General features: G+C 39.4%; 1 long non-coding RNA gene across 1 annotated transcript; it reads left to right on the plus strand.

Annotated features, from left to right (window-relative positions):
* Positions 1–1,081: 1,081 nt before the first annotated feature.
* LOC118494486 lies at positions 1,082–14,368 on the plus strand. The gene is made up of 3 exons (XR_004896644.1): positions 1,082–1,091; positions 9,051–9,055; positions 14,291–14,368. It is a non-coding gene; the product is annotated as an uncharacterized LOC118494486 (long non-coding RNA).
* The last annotated feature ends 2,317 nt before the right edge of the window (positions 14,369–16,685 follow it).

Below are 16,685 nucleotides of genomic sequence, written 5' to 3' on the forward strand. Positions count from 1 at the left end.
TTTGTTCTGCAAGTTCTCACATTGTATTCTACAAGCTCTCCCTTTTTGCACCATATTTACCTTCATAATAATTCTACATCATCTCACAATGGCGCGGTTGAGCAGTGACTCTGAGCATATCATATTGACGCAAATGGGTTTACATTTGAGTTAGTTGCAAGCCTGGCGCATCTGATACAGACACTAAAGAGTCCCTTGTGTGTCAGTATCATTGACACTGAGAGCCACTGAACAAGCTGCCATATTTGACGAGTTGTGGAGAGAACTGAATAGGAATGTAACCCCTGTCTTGCTGTGATATTTCAACATTGCTTGAGCTCGAAGGACAAGTAGGGATGGACGTTGCGTAAAATGGTGAAGCTATGAGTTCATGTTTGTCCTGTCTGAAAAAACATGATTTTTTTTGGGTGGTTTGACATTCATGCATCCATCCATCCACCCATCCATCCATCTGCTATACCCACTTACATTTTATACAAACACACCCACAGAGCTCAAAAGATTACAAACTGCAAGGCTTCAGAATGTTAACTGGGTGTCTACAAAACAGTATCTAAATAAAGATTACAATTAGCTGAAACCCAATGCCAGTGTGTAGTAAACAGTATTTTATGATACAAGCCTTATGGTTTCATCAATACTCCACAGAGCGGTAAATGTGAAGGTCACTCTGGCAAATCAAAATCCTCATCACTATAGGTTCTGCAGTTACTGGTGTGGAATTAAAAGATAATTTTTGCAAGTTATGGGAGTAAAATTAATGTCTTTAGTTAAAATCCTTGGCAATGATCTAAGCTATAGAGTTAAATGCTGCTGCAAATATTCAAATGTGGCTGATTGAAGTGTCTGTTGCCAAGCCTCCTCATTATTATCTCCATGTTAAAGCGAACAGCTGGCATATATTTTCCTTTTTACTTGATTATCGCTTCCTCCTCGCCTGGCTTTGTTTGCGTGCAAACATACCTCAAGCCTCACAAGCTCTTGTACCATATGATGAGGTGACTTTGCAGCACTCTCCCAGATTGTAAAGGCGGAGGCAGACAATCTAAATACAAGCAGACGTTGAATTAATCAGCCTCTCTGAGAAAAATGTTACCAGTCAAAATACAAATTTTAAACCACCTGCCTAACTTTTGAATCTCCAAAACTCTCCTCAGTTTGTGACGCTTGACCTACTCAGAGGGACAAAGTTTATATCCTGATGTTTTTGTTCAGGGCCACTGCATTTTACTGTTTCATTAACATTCAGGGCCTGTCTGGAAAAGCATCGGTGCTGGGACCATCGCGATGATTGGAACTGAGGACACAGTGCATAAACATAAACACAACCACAGGGGGTGATGCCTGGCATGCAGGAGCAACTTTCAGGGCATTTCAGTGCAACTCCCGATAAGTAGAAGAGGGCCGGGACGAAAGTATAAGTTTTATGTATTTCTGTCTTGGCACAGAGATGCATTTATTTAGAGTAATCATATTTTATTTTGAATAACAGACACATTTCCTTTACCAATACCAATGTTTTTTTTTGTTTTTTTGTTTTGATAAACGAGTCGGACACAATCAGACCGGAAATTGATGATAACTTTTGCCACTCTGTCGGTAAGAAAGGAACACAGGCCTTAAACAATAGACAGTTCACAAACATTTATTCATTGTCTTTGTGTCTGTGTGTTTTTGTGGTTTGTTTTCAGAGGCCTGTACTACGAAGCAAGATTTTGCGTTACCGAGGTAACTTCAGGTTCAACCCAGGGTTTTCTGGATCACTTGTTACTGGGTTAAATCTCTGTGGTAACTTATGCTGAACACCTAACCTGCTCGGGAGCAGGTTATGTTGGAGATTAGAGATCAACCGGTGTAAAAGCACCGCCTACTGACCAATCAATACTCGATTGATAACGGCGTAACCGTTCTTTGAATATCCGGTGGAGCTTGGTGCGCAGAGAGATGTGCGCTCATAAAAGTTAAAACATTTAGAGACAGACAACTCCGTTAACATTCCCTGATGGGTATTTTTATGAAAGATATAGATTTTCAGCGGAGGGAATTACGTCTGGGCTATTTGTTGGCTTCTTGAGCCGTGTGTTGCCAATGCGCACATCGGTTTGAATTATGTTTTTATTAGGGCTGTCAGCGTTAACGCGTTAATCGCGATGCGATTAAGGGCCGACGCGATGCAATGAATTTTTTTAATCGCATTAATCGCATGCCGGCATTTATTAATTTATTTTACACTTCACTCGGCTTTGCGTCGTGCCTAACAGGCTACTATTTTGACCCTTTGCAGCACCGTTACTATCATCAAGCTGCCACTTCCTCGTATCACATCCTGCTTCTTCAGGCTGCAGGCATGATGGAGAAAGACAGCAACAACACAGCTTTTTATTTTCCAAAACTCCCGGACGGCTCGTAGACAAGTCGAAAGCCATATGCACATTGTGTAAAGCTGAATTAAAATATCACTGAAGCACGTCAAGCTTGAGCTACCACCTACAGAGCTAAGCATAGTAGTACAGTTAACGTGATGCTACCCGCTAGCATGCTACCCACTCAGGCAAAGCACTTGGAGAGTGCTACTTGCCGACCTGTGGATGAAACCAAATCCCAAAAAAATACTATAGCTCTTGCGAAACGGGTGGCAACTAACTGCAGACCTGTCAGCATCGTTGAGGACTCGGGTCTTAAAGACGTACTACGGTTGACCTGTCTCGTTGCCGTCGAGGGGGACAGTAGTTTTCACGGATACACAGCCTGTATGACATGGAGAAAGCAGCCCAACTGGAACAGCTGCAAAATGCTGTCTCATTAACCGGTGATCACTAGACGTCAGTGAGTAATTAACATTATTGAGGAGTTACTAAACACTATATTGACTCTAGTAAGGATAGGGATTTTTAGTATTTTAGTTAGGTACTTGGAGAAATTGTGCAATAATGACAGATTCACACATTTTTCTTTTGTTTACAGTAAATAAATAATTACAAATCTTAAAATCAAGTTCATGAAGTAACTTTCTTTGCATTCATTTGATTCCCAATCAAGATACACTGGTAAAAATTGCTTTCGATTGTTGATATGTATTTAAAAACTGTTCTGAAATGCAAAGCCCTAGTTTTTATATTTTTTATTTGCTCTCACGAACGCTTACCACTGCAGGTTGCAACTAAAATAATAGACTAGAGTTTATGGAAGTGTAATTATGGTCAGATCTTGTGCCTGACTGATGGGGAAGTGATATTGATAAGCCTTGTAATTTATGCATAACAGCGTCAGCCATTTTTTTGCCAGCTTTCCTTCCTGTTTTAGGAAGCAGCGACTGTATTGCGTTTTGCCTGTAAATCCGTGTCTGTGTTCTTCATATTTATGTAGAATTATAGTTTGCTCTTCTTATGTAAAATATGAGGCTCTGGTAGATGTTTGCGATTGGCCGTGCTGTGCAAATACCGCATCATTTATGTGAATGCGCGCGTCGCTACTACTTTCTTACCACCTCGGTCTCCGTCAACTTTATGATGGGGTGTTCCTCATGTGGACTTCACAGTATTTGACTTTGGTGTTACATGAGAGAAGGTCCTTGTTGCAACCGCCCTCCTGATACTTCCGTCCCGGTCATTGGCCAATCGTAAGGTTTACATATATAATTGTACCATCCATTGTAGTTATAAGGCCATTAGAATTTAGAACATGAATATTTAAAGAATATATATATATATATATATATATATATATATATATATAACCCTACCCTTTATTAAATCAGGATTAAACAAGTAAATCCCACTGAGATTAAATTCGTTTTTTCGAAGAGGATCTTAATCTCAGTGGGATTTGCGTGTTGGAACACCACCATTGTTCAGTCTTATGAACAAAAATATAGGAATATTTGGTCTTTAGACTTTTTGGTTTTGCTTTAAAACCATAATTAGGAGCAGGTGGATGTGATGGAAAGCAATAGCTAGAATACTAGGTGTAAAAGTATATTTTGGTTGGTTTTGTCAAGAGGTAGAACAAAGCAGGAGACGACAATTTTAATGGTTGCTTCACCAAAATTACACTTCATTGCATTGTTTTTTGGAGATATCTGTTGAGATTATTGCCCCTACTCCAACACAATGTAGTTGCATGGAATTTAGTTTGTGGTACTCCTATTATTGTGTCTTTCTAGAAGCAATGCTTTGGTAATCAAGATAATCCATAACTTGAACAACTGTAAAACCAGGTCACACCAGAAAGTGGCTCAGCGTAATTCATACACTAAAAACCACATTATTTTTATCATAATGATTATGATCATAATGATTATTATCATTAAAGCTTCACTACGTTTTAGAATAATCAGATAATTAATAATGAATTGATACAATTTTAAATAGTAGTAGCTATGTTATTGCTTATATACCTCCCACAGTCACCCTTAATGATGCTATTTGCAATTGTTACCCCTCATAAATATTAAAATACTGTATGTGCATGCGTCTGGACACTAACATATTTAAATTGAAATAACCTTAACCTCAGTTGTGATCTGCCAGCTGCAGGTTGTTTAAAATGTGCTGGAAAATGATGTCTAGAAAGCATTTGGGGCTCTGAATACAGCTGCAAAAAATGCTGGGTTGTGAAGAATTGCTACAGGTCACTCTGGGAAACGTGGAAAAGCACTGAGGTAGGAGTAGACAAGGCAGCTGGAGGGAGAGGGGGCACACCAGCATTTTTTTTAGTTTTTTTATACATACTTGTGGTGGGCGGATCAATCCAAATATCGATTATATCGATACCAACGTTGGTATTGATATTGAGCAATACCAGTGTAATGAGATCCATACTTTAGTTTTAGTTTCTCTCCAGTATGCACCACTGCAGTTTCATCAAAGAGGCGACCTGGCTGTCTGTGCTTTCAAGTGCCACTCCTGTCACAGCGCAGAGCAGGCACACTTTGCTCCTCCTCCCCCCTCTTGTGATTTGATGTTGTACCGTCACGTGACTCAGCGGCACCAGTCAAACAAGCAAGCAAGCAGCCAGGCCCGGCGGCGGTGGCTAGCAGCACACACACACACACACACACACACACACACAAGCAGGACAGAGACGGAGCAGAAGAATGGCAGATAGGAAGAGGAGCGCTATGTGGCTATATTTTCAGGCTAAAAATGAAACAACGGCAAGCTGTATAATTTGTAAAAAGGCTGTAAGATACAGTGGTAACACAACAAATTTATACAAACATATGAAAATTCTGTCCTGGGTTTTAATTAATAATTCAAAGGAAAAATCACAAAACCACTTAAAAGGTCATGAGAATTCATTCAGATTTAGCAATTTAATGATGCATCCATCTTTATTATCTAAAAAGTATTGGCCCTATATTTACTTGGTATCGGATCAATATTTTTGCAGTATCGCACACCACTAATACATACACACAAACATGCTTTCACAAACTTCTTGATCCAACATGACTTGCTCTGAATGGCAAACAGAATATCTGGAAACTGTCTGACAAATGGTAAGAGTTCCCGCCTTGGGAATTTCACGTCGGAGTTGATGATTGAAAAGGCACTCAGAAACCAAACGACCTCCGAACGCTTATTGTTTTCTTCCTGATTGCTTATGCGTGTATTCCCACAGCGGGCTTTACGTGCTCTGCTTACACCTGTTCAAATGCGAAAAGGCAAAGTTGAGTCCTAAACTTGTGGCACGTCTGCCCCTAGAGACATGCAAAGAACAAACATAAATCTTGGAAATGTACTTGATCCCTGCTAAAGGCATTGTTGTGCATTAAAAACACAGTATGAGAGTGACATTATGTGTGGATTCAGTGTGACATGAATGAATTGGATAGTTATTGAGCAGAGAATTCATTCAGCGATCATTCTAACCATAAACATAGATTTCTAAAGGTCCCCAGAGTGCAAGGGTATGCTTATTTGCAGTAAAAACACTTTTATTCATTCATCATTCAGCTATGTGAGATATCAACAATCACTTTTATTTTGTTCTTCATCTGAACCTGATCTGGCTTGGGGAAAACTAATGAGTAATATTTAAAAATAGTTGGCACCCATAAGCAAAACACCAGAGTACCCCCTCATGCTCCATTACAGATGAACAGTTGCCAACAATGGAGAAACTCTGGATTTACTGAGAATGTCCAAGTCGTGAGTGTGTGTAAATTAAATCAAAGCAGCACGGTGAAAACAACAAACATGACTGTCTTTAGTCATGCTACTGCTTTAATAGATAATCCATTTGGATGTCTTGGCAATAATACCTTATTTTGTCCTACGTTGGACATCAGAAGATACTAATTGGACGGATAGCTGTTTCATGCACCGTTTCTTCATTAACAACATCATGCAATATCTTTTGTTGCAACTTCAATTAAACACTGTGATGGATGAGAAACCAGCTCCATGTTATTGACTGTCTTACTTTTCTGTTACTTAAATTAACTGAAAACACAATAAGAAATGTCATGCATATAGCTTTTTGAATGTAGTATTTCACTTTTTTATTCTGCATTGCAGACACTGGCGGAGTATTTAGGGTGTAGCGGGAACCCCATTAGCAGTTTGCCAATGGTACAAGAAATGTACAACAACGTAAGATGGGTTCTGGTTAAGGCATAGGTGGCAATTATGAAGCCGGGTTGTTTTTTTTTGTTGAATTCCACTGGGGCTATAGAGAAAGGTGGTAGTATATTAATAGTTGGTAGTCTGTTGTATGCATAGGCTGTAAAGTGCTCATACATAGAACAGGAATTACTATACATTTTTGCAGCTGGGGTGATTTCAAAGAAAACAATCGCACAAGCAATCGTTCAGTCCATAACATCACAATGGGCTGTTAGTCAGAGCAAACAAAACAAAAAACTTTGTTGAATTAATATTTAAACAAGTTTTTGTTCACTTTCCTGGTCACAATTTTATGCTACATTACCACAGTAAATGTATTGCATCAATATCAATAATAAGTGTCTTCTTAATCATTCATTCATTCATTCAATAATTGTGTTTGGTTGGCTGAAATATTACAGGCAAGCGTTCTGCTTCACACCCTTTGCTTTCACATCTCTGCTGAGCAGCTGTGGCATTGTGGCGGCCATTTTTTGTGTCTCTCAGGAGAAAGAAAATAGCATTTTGTGAGTGAGGATGTAACATGGTTACGTATGGGAGTTACACAATGTGTGCAGAAAGTCCCAAATGTTAACCCTCTACTGCATAGACTACTATGGAACTAATGGTTTTTTTCAAGCAACTGCTGTTCCTCGTGCAACACCTTTTCCCTAATACTCTCCTGAGTGCAGCCATATACCAGACACCCTTTAAATAATGGCTGCAAAATACATCTCCCTAATAGTAATCATGCCTGAGCCTCTGTGCTGCACAAAAAATAAATTACAGAGACAATGTTGTCTTCACACACAAAACTATTCATGGGTGACAGCACAAAAAGGAATGTGTGTGTGACATCTGCATGCAACAGTTGGCAACATGTAACAATATAAACCACATTTACGGTATTCGGGCTGTCGGTCTCTGAAATAGAAGTGCACAACAGTGGGCAGAGTTTAACAACATTTACGCGACTGTTACGTGCCTTGGCAGAGCTTGTACATGTGTTTTGAAGCTCCATGTCGGAGACAAGACTCCGTTTTTCAAAGTCAGCGGCGTTACACTATCATCAGAGGAGTTAAGATTCAAAGTTTATTACCACCTTGATTTTGGTCATCAAGACATTCTTTGCCGCTCGTACCTGTGCGCTGTCAATGGGGTCAGTGTCATAACGAGGGAGGCCATCAAGCACACAGATGATTAGTAAGTGAAGGTCTATTACTCTGAGTGGCTTTTTATTCATCTGTGAGAGACCTGCTCTCTTCTTAGTTTAGGGACTTTAAAGCATACAAGTAACAGCTCCGTAACAACATCGACACATTGTGATCTTCAGCTGCTCTGTGTGTAATAGCTGACAGGTTCTGGGCTCTATTCCCACTCGAGCAACTTCTTCTAAATGTGTATGTGCTAATGATACCATACTTTGAGTTGAATTGCATCTGTTTTTCTATTAAAAACCCACTTGCGTTATCCTTTGGAGCCCACATTTACTGAAATGCCATTTACCTCACGTCAGGGTTGCAGGCGCTGCAGTGAAATCACATCATTTTACTCAGAGTTATATGTTGGCTTGAATTAAAACACCCAAAGCCAGATGGGTTTATTATGATTATAACATACAAAATGTGATTTTTTTTCCATAACTTATAAGCAGCAGAAACAGCCACCGCTGACTTACTTAAGAGGCTTTACCCTACAAAGGCAAGTATTACCACATTTGCCTTAATACATTTCCTCTCATATTCCAGTGTCATTAGCTGGAGCCTTGGTAATAAGCCATATGATATATCCCCTTTAGTTGCAGACCATGGCATGTAAATGAGAACTGGCACTGGGGGTGGCGGTATTGTGCGTCTGAATTTATCTGAACTGATCAGAAACACAATTATGCCTTGCTCGCTCATAATAAACCACAGTTAAGTGGGTTGGAGAATTCATTTATTTACATTAACTCTGTCGCCATTCGACAGTAATGGATGCCTTTCATTAATGAATGAGGGATTTTTCCTGACTCTGGCTCTCTTGTTCTAAAGCCTTTGGATGGGGGTGGGGGGGGTGGGGAGGAGTAAAAAAAGAGAAAGCAATTGATAAATGCAAACTTTTAGAGAGATTGTATTGAGCGATTCGGAGAATACTGCCAAGAAACAAATTGGCAAAAGAAATCCAAAGCCTTTTACCTTTCACATCTCCCTCCCCCTCTCTCTCAAACACACACACACACACACACACACACACACACACACACACACACACACACACTGCTATTCATAGTCCTGCACTGTTGTAGTCTGTCCAATTGAGGAAAATAAGGTTTTCACATTTATTTTTGTTCCCTTGCTGATTTTAACATTTAAAAAAATGCATCACTCCTAGTGGTCTACATGAAATGAATTTCTTTGGTAAAGGGATTCATAAAATTGAAGAACTACGTGTGTGAATCAGAATGTGTATATGTGCGCACAAATACATACTGTATGTACATAGCTGTGTGTTTCTGCGCATCATGGCCTCAACGTCACCCATCGTTCTCTCTCTTGGCCTGGTGTTACAAACAGATGTCTTATCTCCGTTCCTGCCAACCATTTGCCCACCCCACCGCCACACAGACTGCCCTTACTAGGCACTAATCTCCGATTGGAATTAAAACATAATTGGGAATCATGAATCATTAATTTCTTTCATGGACAGCACAGGCAATGCCCTGTCAACTTGATGCACTGCCTCCCTTGTATATTTATTAAAGGCCATTTCAGTGTGGCCTGTGATGTTCATATAGCGGAGACAGAGTGGGTGGGCTTGGACGCTGCATGCAATGTCTTAGTTAATGGTGATTCACATGCCCCAGGGTAACAGCTACCTTGACATTGCCTTATGAATTACCACATGGCTGTCTGAGCTCATATAAGCATGTTTTATAAATGGATTATCCAAGGTGAATGGCTCTTATATGTGGTGCAGTGTTAACACTAGGCTGCTGTAATATTCTTTCTGAACTTTTGTTAAAGGAAAAAAGTGAGACAACCTCTATCCTAAAAACTATATTCCCATACAACAAAAAGGCATTCTCAATTACGTTTCAAGGGAAACATATTTTGTCCCGGATTACGTTTGTCTTTGATGTATCCCAAATATGTTTCTAATCAAAGTCCGAAAAAGCCTGCAAACGGAGGAGGGATGGGTCAAACAAACACAGGACTTTCACCCAGGAGACTGCTGTTGGTGTCCCGTGCGATACCAAAAGTCAACACTGACTAGTTTTCGTAATCTACTTAACCTATGCCACATACATTATGTACTTAATTTAAGCGCCTGACTTAAATTATGCAACAAATGTACTTAGCCATCATCTATTTCTGAACCTCACCAAGTAGTTCAGTTTCAATTCACAACTTTAACCACACGTTTAAAACTTTCACAACTTGTGTAGGGCGCAAGTTGTAAAATGTAAAATACGTTTCCCTCCCTCAAACGTCATTAAGAATGCAGTTTCGTTGTATAGGAACGTCATTTTTTTAGGAGACGGGGTTGAGTGAGAGCAGATTAGGACAACTATTTGTTTTACTTTTTTGGTATTACATGTTCTTGCTTTCGGAAGCCTATGCAGCTACACTCAATCCTAGAGTTGCAATTAACCTCAACTTTATTTCTAATAATTTAACATTTTACAATATGTAGGAGAGTACTCAAAGAAAATGAAATAGATGTTAATCACAGCAGTCTTTCAAAAAAAATTTGGCTTTATGAAATCTATTCCTTTTTCATGCCTACAGCTAAAAGTGTTTGTCTTTGAACTGCTTCTGAACCCCATAAAATACTGTATTGCAGTATGGATTTCATGATTTCAGGGATCACAAATTATTCTTAACAGTAAGTTCTATGTACGCCGTTTGAGACTGTAAGTGGAAATTAATGATGTGGTAAATGAGTGGAAAGGCACACCAGTGTCACATACTGAAGCTTAATGTCAAGTTGTATCATTTCCATAATATTACAGCTATGGTATGCTGTCATGGCGCTCTAACCACTGATCTGTGTCACTGATCAAGTTGGTCTGTAGGCTGACTGGCACAACGTTGAAGTTTAGGAGAGTGCAGTTTTTTTGTAAATCAAATATTTCACATATTCAAAGTGATGGATGGACTGACTACATTGCTAGTGTAGCCTACCATCAGAAGATGCTATGCAAAGATGCTATCGTAAATAATTGAAATTCATAAACCTCTGTGTATGGTTATATAAGCTACTAAAGTGGTAGTGGGCTCTGACTATTACAGAAGCTAATTGCGATTCATATACCCAAAAGTAAATGTTAGCCTTTGGCATGTGCAGTAGGCAGCAGCTGCCTTGATTCTTTTTTTCTTTTCTTTTTTTAAATCTTTATTTATCCAGGTAAGTCGATTGAGAACAATTTATCATTTGCAACAACGACCTGTCACATTCATACCTGGAAGTATAAGTACATATAAGTACAACCACAGTCTGATCTGCTGGCCACTGAGCAGCTCCACTGGAGCGGTTGGGGTTAAGGAGTTAAGGGCCTTGCTCAAGGGCACCTCAGTGGTGGTAATGAGTGAGGGACAAGCGCTGCTCTGCCCAGATTTTGATCCTCTAACCTTTAGGCCACCACTGCCGAAGGAAAGGAAGGAAACAAGGTGAAATACTGTTGTGTGTATCTTCTGAAAACCCTCCCCCAGTGACAACATAATAAGAAAATGTATTGATGTTCATATTGCCAGTTGTGTATTTATGTTGTCAATTGTAATGCTTTAAAAACTCTCTAAACATTTGAATCAATGCCAGCTGTCAGTTTCAATATACCTGTACCTGTCTCAGTTAATAAAAGAGCAAAAAATAGATGTTTTTTTTCTTTTGCAGCATTAGACAGCGTTGGTGTGATTATTGGCTTCGAGAGTGTGGGTGGGCCTGTGAAGAATACCATGTCTTAGTCAATACTGACTCATATGCCCTTAAAGTAAAAGCTGCCCTGACTTCACTTTATGAAGTAGGGCACAGGCGTCTTGGTTCGTGCAAAGCAAATGATGTATTGGATATGCAATGAGAATGTGCGCTGTGCAGAAATCAAGGTTCATTCACGGTGGGTGCGTTTGTGTGAGAGCGGAAGAGCGAAGAAGAGTTGTCTGAGTCTATTTCATGATGTATTGGAAATGCAAATGAACACGTTTGGTTCAGGTAAGCAGATGGTTTTGAAAAAAGAGATGAAAATATTTGGAGAAGTACACCTCTTTTTGTGCACAGGATTCCCAACATCTATCTTTATGGCTCCCTGATTTTCTACAGAGCCAATGCATAATAGCTCTATTTAAACCTATGTAAGTTATGGCCAATATCAAGGACTGAAAGCATAAAGCTTGGTGCATGTCATCACTGCCAGAGTTCATGAAAAATATCAATAGAATTTGGATTTCAGAAAAGAGCAACACATGAAGGGGGTAAATACTGCTTTCAAAAGGCTCAGAATAGTGTTTTCTTTCTGATCTCTGATTAGCGTCCACCATCACGTTATAAAATATACTGTAGCACCTTCCAGTTGCTAATTTGTCTCTCAACACAAAATCTTAAAAACCCTATAATGAACTTTAATGAGCCATTCGTTTTATATCATATCCTATCCATATTCATATCCTATTATTTCCCCTCACTTAGGGGTCACTTTTTATTTTACAAGTGCTGCTTTCACAATCACAGCTCCCACCTTGACATTTTAGAGACCATTTTTGCAATTTCTCCAAAGCAAGTGTTTGTGACAAATCCCCCCACAACACAATTCATGTGTTATCCATAATATTTATTAATATAAATAATGCTTTTCAAAATCTCTCAAGTAGAGAATCAATGCTTTGTATTTCCACTGAATTACAATGTGTAAGACACAGAGCTACTTTTTTAGTCTTTTGGGGGCAAGTCCAAATCATGTCCTCACATCCCTTAGCTGTCCTCCATTATAGAGAACATGTCAAATCCATTTTACAGCCAGGTGTTTCACCTTGGCTGCACAAAGGCTCAAACTCATCCCACTCTCTTATCAGGTTAAAGTACAACAAAAGCCAACACACCACCCAATATTGCCAAAAAGTGTTTGCACACACCTTTTCTCAAAACATGCATGCTATTCCATTATGCTAATCAGCATTCTATTATGCTAATCCCATTTCCCAAATTTCATTCTAGTTGAACCAATCAGATAAGTGAGAAGAAATGATTGCATTAGAGAGCAATGTATTACTTTTTTTTTTTTTTTTTACCATAATAAGAAATACGTTTTAAATTAAAGTCCTTCACATTCCTCACTCTCTTAAACTGCACAACTCTCTCTAGTATGCAGGTCTGGGGGATGAGGGAGAGAGTTCACAGTTAGTTGATTCTTTTTTTTTGTCTGTGTAGTTTAATACATTCTAGGTAAATTGTCCTCTGAAATCAATAAGCGAGTGATTTGCAAAGAGACTGAGTTAGTCAGGGGACACAGGGACAAAGAGAAGAAAACATCTAACTTGGAGCTTGAAAATGTGTTTTGAGCCAAAGGCATGCTGTTGATGACAACCTCAACTTTTCCCTCAAAGCCTTTTCACTTTTGAATAGTTTACTGTAGCATTCAACTTCAAGGGTCATTCAGGTACAAACATTCACCAAGACAAGCCCATCTTCTATTATACCTTTTTTTCTTTATCCTCTCCAGCTAGTTTTCTCCTCTTTTTTATTTTCCTTGTTTTCTTGCACAAATCATGTATTACTCTTTCTATTTACACGTTTGTTATTTGTGAGCTTGTGATCCTGTATGCTTGTAATCCCTGAAATAGTGTAACATGTGCCTTAAAAAGAGAATTCACACACAACATTCCAATGTTCTCAAACAGGTCACTTGATATTTGCTGGCACAAACAATGCATTTAGGTGCTGAAAATCAAATTTAATCTGTTTTGTTTCCTGGAGTGAAAAGCAACTTCTCTTCAAGTCACAGCATGTTTTAGTTTTTTACTCTAATCCAGGAAATGCTTACATCATGCCTGTAAAATTCCGTTTCTCTTTATGGCTCTCTGTGTGATTCACTTATCAGTGAAAAAGCACTTTCTCTTGTACAAAAATCTGATGTCATAATTTATATGAAGTTGTTTTTTATGGTGCATCAAAAATGCTGATGGTCACTGCTGCAGAATTTCCTCAATAGCATGCAATCTGTTGTTAATGCTACGTGCGCCTATGTCTGTAAATGTATAAATCCAAGCACATACAGTGCAAGAGACTATGATTTAGAGTGAGTAAAAAACATCTTTCAAAAATCTGTCTGAAGCTGCCCTAAATGTTTTTTTTTGAAAGGTCCCACATTGTAAAAAGTGAGATACCGTGTCTTTTTTTATTAGAAAGCATGTCGAGGTGCTTTATAAATACTGTGAAAGTATTAAAACGCTCAATCCAAAAGAACAGACTGTATTCAGAAACGGTGATGTCAGGACTTACGTATGGTTGTGATATTGTGGCACTACAGTCATTCCCCGGCTGCAATGACAAAGCAGCGAGCGCAGATGCTGAAGACCTGGAAACACTGACCAATCAGGGCATACTGGGCATTTTCGTGAGAAGATGTTAAAGAGACAGGCACTAACATGGAGCGTTTCAGACAGTGGGTGAATACAGGCATATTTGGTTCAGATATTTGGTTCATTCAGGTTTATTTGAACATTAAAGCAAGTAAACATGTTCTTGTAGAAACCCCAAATACTAGTACGAACCTGAAAATGAGCATATGTCCCCCTCATCGTGTTTCCTGACTGCTGAATCCCATCATAGAAACATACACTCTCTCTTTTCCTCTCTCTCACACACTCACACAAACAGACAGCCAAATGCCAGCATAGATTGTTGGTCAATAAGATATGACATCCGTGTTGTCAGTATTTGTGTGAGTGCCTGTCAGAAGTGCTGCCTCGCCAACACAGATTAGACCACGTGACGCACCGACTTGCGGACGATTTGTCAACCCAAAAGCGACAGGGTCAGAGGAGGATGGTGTTAGATCGTCAAGGGCGTAGACGATCTAGTGAATATTGTACATTTCGTGTCTCTTCACAGGAACATGAGTTTTCTGTCAGGAGAAAAAAGCTATCAAGCTGGAGTGACATAAGATTTACACACATTTACTTCCACTGCAGGCCTTTATATTTAATTGCATGTAGACCTTGTACTATGTATATATACCCTGACATGTAAATGTGTCCTATAAAGGCCTGCACAACTTTTGTGCATCATCAGTAAATGATGAGGCCAGTAAGAAAGAAATACACGTCTAAGACAAAAAGCTCTGGTCTTAACTGCACTCCTTACTTCCTCCTCTGTGCAGAGAGACCAGGTTCTGGGAACTACGCCAACCTGAGCACTGAAAACGTGACAGTTGTCTCACGTGAATGATGTACAGTACCCCATCGTCATACGATGCTAATGAATACTGGACAGTGTTTGAAAACAACTTGCATGTAGGTCAGAGGCCTTGGGATTTGCTTTTGTTTTAATTTTTCACTGCATATCTATGTGGTGCAAATCAGGATTGGGGAATATAAAATATCAAATGTGACACCATGCAGCGTTTTTCTCCTCACACTCATTAGAAGCCATCAGATCTGTGTCATACATGAGGGAGAAAATCCAAACCGGGACAACTTCTGCTGCAAAGCTACTGTAGACTTTGATGGAGGCAGATGCTGAAGCTTGTTTTAGGCCAGGCTTACTGATAAGCTGCTTGTTTTATAGTCTGCCTCGTTTGATTGGGCACCTTTTTGTGCTCACCTAGTCTTTGCTAGACCTTCCTCTACAGTGCTGCGGAACGTGCTCTGGTTTATTGGCAGTTCTTTAAACCAATCACAATCGTCTTGGGCGGCGCTACACGCCAGATGAAGCCACGGTGCCTCTGCAAAATAGCCTCGGCAAGGAACTTGTTTTGGTCGAACGTGTACGTTCAATGGTTCTTTTAGTCATGCAACAGAAAACTCAGATTGGACAGATAGTCTAGCTGTCTGGATTTACCCTGCAGAGATCTGAGGAGCAGTTAACCATAGTCCTCAGAAATCCACCGGAGTTTAAAATTACAACACAAAGAAGGCGGAAGGTGACGGACAGGCGGCCGAAATGAGGGACATCCGGCGGAATTTCCATGAAACGTCGTCGATATAGACTAGTGCCCACCTGACTAACCTTGGCCTACAATACTATTGTTAAAAATCTGCACTTCTCATGTTGTCATTTAGCCAGTCTTAGAGGGGGAATTATTTGAATTTTTTGTTTAAATTGGCAGCAAACTGTAAGAAAGTAAAGTGTCACAGTGAGAGGAATATGCATGTCAAATGTAGAAATTTTCAGAATTTCACAAAGTTTTCATTATCCCTCTGTAATATTGCTACACATCCCCTTCCATCTTCTGGCTGACATATGGTTGTTTGAATGCATTGGTGAGAAAATTGCAATAAATAATAATAAAGCCTCGTCCAGGTAGAGGAGACATGTCTACTTGCAGGCTGTGCAGTGGCTTTGTTGGTTGTGGTTCCTAACCGTAACCACACCGTAAGTGCAATGCAGATATTGTTCAAAGAAATCATTACCATTATCAATGAATGTAATCTGGGGTTTAGACTAGACTACTTTCTCTTCAACCTCGTGGCTCAGCTGCTGTGAAAATGCAAATGCACAGCATGCATTTTGGAGCAGTTCTTTTAAAATCTTTAGCATTTAATTCTTTAGTTTGCTTCATTTGATGTGCACACTGTATAATCTCACTGTGACCATGTGGAGAAGCTCTCATTCTGAGCTGCAACATTTTTAAATGGAAGCAAGAATGTGATCTTAAATACCAACCAGAAGGCATATATTGATGAAGAGATGGATGTTGATATGTGATAGCCAGCAGTGACACATACTTGGAAAGCCTTGTGTATTAAAATGAAGCAAGGTGCAAAGTGCATTTTGGAACTTAAATTAATTTGCAATTATGTTAGTATTTCACTTTTCTTGCTTAATGAAATGCATGCTTGTCCAAGGACAAATTCATTGAAACATGAATTCCTTTAAGCAGAA

Source organism: Sander lucioperca, chromosome 24, assembly GCF_008315115.2.
Source record: "Sander lucioperca isolate FBNREF2018 chromosome 24, SLUC_FBN_1.2, whole genome shotgun sequence".
In the NCBI taxonomy this organism is placed as follows: domain Eukaryota; kingdom Metazoa; phylum Chordata; class Actinopteri; order Perciformes; family Percidae; genus Sander; species Sander lucioperca.